The sequence below is a fragment of the Heterocephalus glaber genome, unplaced genomic scaffold (assembly GCF_053883595.1).
Source record: "Heterocephalus glaber isolate CG9 unplaced genomic scaffold, H.glaber_assembly_v1.0 deba00001472, whole genome shotgun sequence".
NCBI lineage: Eukaryota > Metazoa > Chordata > Mammalia > Rodentia > Bathyergidae > Heterocephalus > Heterocephalus glaber.
Window position 1 is genome coordinate 25189067 of NW_028258315.1, and position 6215 is coordinate 25195281.

The window sequence follows — 6215 nt, forward strand, 5'->3', positions numbered from 1 at the left end:
GTAGAGCTCTTGGCTACCATAAGTTGTCACAAGGACTTCCATTTTTAAAGTTGTCACCCTCCCAGGAGAAGGAAACCCTCTGCAAAATCTCAGTCCCTGATGTACCTCTTTCCCTCTCCCTCCACAATTATAGCATTTGTTTGTCTTAGAAGTTATCTCAGGCTTAATTGTGATGTAATTATTTTAACGGAAAGATGTGAAGTAAGACTGTGAGTAATTAGCAAAGTTTCTTTATCTAGAAATTCCCGTTTCTCCAGACCTCTCATTACTTTCCCAGAGTTGCAAACCTGTAAATCAGAAGAGGAAACAGCTTTTGAGACACAGAATGAGTCACCTCCCTATGCTTCTTAGGCCTTCTTGAAATAAAAGGACATAGTAAATGATGATCAGCACTATGGACTTGTTTTCTGAGCAGGCACCAACCATGCACCTGGGCAGAACAATAGTCATACTGATCTCCCCGTGCATATTGACTGTTCATGTCTTTTGCCATTGTGGTTGGTTTATTCCATGACTGTTAGGAAACAAATGGGATCAAAAACCAGACAGTTTCCTGTTATTACACAAATTCTGCCCTCTAACAACAGCATCCTCATTATGTGAAAGTATACCTGAACCTTAATGTACAATAAATACACTTTTGCCAAAAATGAATAGCCTGTTGAAATAAGTACTATTTTTTAATCCCAATTTTGAATAAGAAAATCTAGGTACAGTTACCTAATTAGTTTGCCCAGTGATACAAGTAACTAAATATAAACAGAAAAATGAAAAAAATGAGATTTATCCTCTTTTCTCTTTTTTTGAACATTTTCTGTAGAAGTGGGGTAAGTTTAGTTTTTTGGGTTTTTTTTTTTGGTACCGGGGATCAAACTCGGTGCCTTGCGGTTGCGAGGCAGGCACCGGAACCACTGAGCTAAATCCCCGGCCCAAGTTTAGTTTTTTTAAAAAATAACTTTATTATCAAACACACACACATACAAAAAATTAAAACCATTCAAAGAAGAACAATGCAAGGGGAAAAAAACCAACAGTAATATTCAAATACAGTAGAACTCAACCAAAACAAGACTGAAAAGCACTTAAACATTTTTCCATATAACTTAAAAAAGCATCTCAAGCACCAACAAGACACCAGGGGATGTAATTTGTTTCAGAAAGATCCCCAAAACCCCCCAAATTAAGGATACACACGGGTAAGTTTTGTCTTTCCTAGCCCTTTTGCATCATATGGAAATCTTTCTGAATCTAAGTAATGTCCTTTCCAGTTCTATACCCCAGGAATCCTTTCTCAATGCTCTGGAGCCCTCGTTCACAATTCAGTCATCCAAGAACATCCTTCCCAATCTCCAAGTTTATGAAGTCATGCGGGAGTTCCCTGGCACCTTGTTCCAAAACACTCCTCTCAGTCAGTTATGAGAAGTTTATTCATTCGTATTTTGATACAGCCAGGAGAATCAGCCAGCCCTGCAGCTGATTTTATGGTGAACTATGTGTGACAAATGATATAATCAAGTCTTCGTACTTCACCTGTAGGTATAGTTGAGAAGATAAGTTTGTTGTCTTACTTTTGCAATGTCTCTAATAGATATCTTAATGTACTTAATATTCTGTATTAATGTTTTTTGATAAGAAATTTTTTTCTCTTTTACTTTTTAATTAGTGCATCATAGTTAAACACTGTAATGTACTTTATTTTGGCAGATTTATACCTGCATATAACATACTTTCATTATTTCTACCCCATTACCATTCTTGTTCTCTCTTCTTCCTTCTCCTTATTCCCTTCCTCCTTTTTAATAGTTTCACTACTACCTTGACATCATCATTCTCTGTTTGTATATATTTATTTATTTATTTATTTATTTAAGATTTTATTTTTTTAAATTTCTGTGACAGATTTTTGGTCAAGTTGTTTCCATTAAAAAGTTTTGATTTTAAAAACGAATAACTTAAGACTGTCACACACACAAAAACCAAATGGTCCCCAAAATATTCTCCTTTCCTTCTGAAGGTTTTATGATGCATTGTTATCATTAACCAGTCTTTTACTATTAAACTTAAATGGCCAATTGAGAGAAACAGTTCTGAGACTAGTCTTCCACCACTAATTATGGCTAGGGTGGTAGGTGTTAGGGGTAATATTTATTTAGCCTTCTGAGATTTCTGGGCAGACTTGGTGACCTTACCAGCTCCAGCAGCCTTCTTGTCCATTGCTTTGATGACACCCACAACTGTCTCATATCACGAACAGCAAAATGACCAGAGGTGCATAGTCAGAGAAGCTCTCAACACACATGGGCTTGCCTGCAACCATGTCATCTATGGCAGCATCACCTGACTTCAAGAATTTGGGGCCATCTTCCAGCTTCTTACCAGACTGGTGATCAATCTTTTCTTTCAGCTCAGCAAACTTGCAAGCAATGTGAGCTGTGGGGCAATCCAGTACATGGGCATAGCCAGCACTGATCTGGCCTGGATGCTTCAGGATCCTGAGCAGTGAAACCAGCTGCTTCCATTGGTGGGTCATTTTTTCTGTCACCAGCAACATTGCCATGACAAACATCTTTGACAGACACGTTCTTGATGTTGAAGCCCACAATGTCACCAGGAAGAGCTTCACTCAAAGCCTCATGGTGCATTTCAACAGATTTTACTTCAGTTGTGACATTAACTGGTGTGAAGGTGACCACCATGCCAGGTTTGAGAACATGTCTCCACTCGGCCCACAGGGACGGTACCAATACCACCAATTTTGTAGATACTGTGGAGGGGTAGCCACAAAGACTTTTCAGTTGGGTGAATGGGTGGTAGGATGCAATCCAAAGCTTCAAGCAATGTGGTTCCACTGGCATTGCCATCTTTACAAGTGACCTTCCATCCCTTGAACCAAGGCATTTTAGCACTTGGCTCCAGCATGTTGTCATCATTCCAACCAGAAATTGGCACAAAAGCTACTGTGTCATGGTTGTAGCCAGTTTTTTTAATGTAGGTGCTGACTTCCTTAACAATTTCCTCGTATCTCTTCTGGCTGTAGGGTGGCTCAGTGGAATCCATTTTGTTAACACCAACAATTAGTTGTTTCACACCCAGCATGTAAGCCAGAAGAGCATGCTCACGGGTTTGCCCATTCATGGAGATACCAGCTTCAAGTTCACCAACACCAGCAACAACAACAGGACAGCACAGTCAGCCTGATACGTGCCTGTAACCATGTTTTTGATAAAGTCTCTGTGTCTTGGAGCATTAATGATAGTCACATAATACTTGCTGGTCTCGAATTTCCACAGGGAGATGTGAATGGTGATACCACGGTCACTCTCGGCTTTCAGTTTATCCAAGACCCAGGCATACTTGAAGGATCCCATCTCAGCAACCTCCTTCTCAAATTTTTCAGTGGTCAGTGCCACCGCATTTGTAGACCAGATGGCTGGTAGTGGTGGACTTGCCTGAATCCACATGCCTGACGATGATAATATTGATATGAGTCATTTCCTTTCTCATATTGGCTTTGATTTAGTGGTGTAGTGATTTCACTACACCTGTGCTCTTGTGGCTAACCTGTTGTGAAAAAGCTCTTTAAGATATTATATATGAGAGACATCTGTCCTAGTCTTGCTGATTTAGTTTAATATAATTACCAGTTTTTTAAAAAAATAACTTTATTACCCAAAACACACACATACATAAATTACAACCTTTCAAAGAGGAACAATGCAAGGGAAAAAAACTACAATAATGTTCAAATATAGTAGAACTCAACCAAAACAAAACTGAAAAGCACTTAAACATTTTTCCATATAACTTAAAAAAAATCTCAAGTACCAATAAGACCCCAGAGGATGTGATTTGTTTCAGAAAGATCCCCAAAACCAACCTTGAACAAATAGTGGTCTGGAAAAAAGAAACAACCTCCAATTAGCTAGCATACTCCACATAAGCAAAACTTCTCCCTAATTTAAATTTCAATACAGTCATATGACATGTGATGGAAACACAATCCGAGAAATATGTTATCAGGCCATTTCATCAGTTTGTATCCTTAATTACACTTTCAGTTTCTCACACTAGAGAAACTATTCGGTATTTACACACGTGTGTCCTATTTATTTCACTTAAGAAGATGGCCTCAATATGCATCCATTTAGCTATAAATGTCTCTAGTTTCTCATTCTTGATGGCTGAGTAGTACTCCATTTTATAAAAAACGCCCACAGCTTCTTTACCCAGTTTCCAGTTGACGGGCATTTGGGCAGTTTCCAAGCTTTTGCTATTAGGAACTGTGCAGCTATAGACATGAGTGCACATATATTTCTGTGGTAAGATTCTTTTAATTCTTTTGTGAACAAACCCAGCAGGGGGATAGCTGGGTCGAATGGGGCCTTTAAGCCTAGTTCCTTGAAGTATCTCCATACTGATTTCCACAGTGGTTGCACCAGTCTGCACTCCCTCCAACAATGGAAAAGGGTTCCTTTCTCCTCACACCCCTGTCAGCATTTGTTATTAGATGATTTCTTAATAGCAGCCACTCTTTCTGGGGTGAGGTGGAATCTCAGTGTTCTTTTCATCTGCATCTCTCGAGTAACTAGTGATGTTGAACATTTTTTCGTATACTTATTTGCTGCTTTTACTTCTGTGTCTGAGAAATGTATGTTCACTTCAGATGCCCATTTTTGAATTGGATCTTCGAATTTGGGGGATCTGATTTTTTTCAGGTCTTTATATATTCTAGATAGTAGTCTTTTGTCTAAGGTACGGTTGCTGAAAATTTTTTCCCACATTGTAGGTTGTCTCTTAACTCTGTTGGTGGTTTCTCTTGCAGTGCAGAAGCTTTTCAATATGATGAGATCCCAGTTGTTGACTCTTTGTACAAGTTCCTGTGCCACTGAGGTTTTGCTCATAAAGTCTTTTCCTATACCAATGTCTTCAAGGGTTATACCTAACTTACCTTCCAGCAAATTTAGTGTTTCTGTCTTGATATTTAAATCTTTAATCCACTTCAATCTTAGTTTAGTCCATGGTGATAGGTATTGGTCTAGTTTTAATCTTTGGCAGGTTGAAATCCAGTTTTCCAACACCATTTATTAAATAGGCTATCTTTCCTCTAATGAGGATGGTTGGCTCCTTTGTCAAAGATGAGGTGGCTGAGCATATCTGTAGTTGTTTCTGCATCTTCTAAACTATTCCACTAATCCTTGGGTCTGTTTCTTTTCCAGTACCATGCTGTTTTTATCACAGTAGCTTTGTAGTATAGTTTCGAGTTGGGGATTGTAATACCCTCAGCAGTATCTCTGTTGCCTAAAATTTCTTTTGCTATTCTAGGTCTCTTCTGGTTCCAACTGAATTTTTGGATTGTTTTCTCTAGTTCTGTGAAATTTATTGTTGGAATTTCAATCAGCATTGCATTAAACCTATATAATAATTTAGGAGGTATGGCCATTTTCACTATATTGGTTCTTCCTATCCAGGAACAAGGGATGTCTTTCCATTGCCTTATATCTTGCTCAATCTCCTTTTTCAGAGTGCTTTAGTTTTCAGTGTAGAGGTCTTTTGCTTCCTTTATTAGATTGACTCCCAGATATTTCATTTTTTTTGGATGCTATTGTAAAATGAATTGTTTCCCTAATTTCTCTCGCAGTGAGTCTGTTATTTGTATATAAAAAGGCTACTGTTTTTTGAGTGTTAACCTTATATTCAGCTACTTTACTGAATCTGTCAATTAAGTCTAGAAGTCTTTTGGCAGAGTATTTTGGGTCTTCTATGTAAAATATCATATCATCAGCAAATAATTACAGTTTAACTTCTTCCTTTCCTATTTGTATTCCTTTTAGTTCTTTCTCTTTTCTAATTGCTGTGGCGAATGTTTTGAGAACAATATTAAACAGGAGTGGTGATAGTGGGCATCCTTGTCTTATCCCTGATTTTAGGGTGAAAGTTTTCAGTTTTTGACCATTTAGTATGATATTGACTGTTGGCTTTTCATAGATAGCCTTAATCAAGTTGAGATAAAGACCTTCTATTCCAATTTTCTGTAGGGTGTTGGATTTTGTCAAATGCCTTTTCTGCATCTATTGAGATGATCATATGATTTTCGTCCTTGACTCTGTTAATATAGTGTATTACATTTATTGATTTATGAATGTTGAACCAACCTTGCATCCCTGGGATAAATCTGACTTGGTCAGGGTGTATGATTTTCTTGATGACCCTGTGTA

At 38.0% G+C, this 6215-nt stretch overlaps 1 pseudogene; it reads right to left on the reverse strand.

Annotated features, from left to right (window-relative positions):
* Positions 1 to 2142: 2142 nt before the first annotated feature.
* Positions 2143 to 3752, reverse strand: LOC101724184 (elongation factor 1-alpha 1 pseudogene; annotated as a pseudogene).
* Positions 3753 to 6215: the final 2463 nt, after the last annotated feature.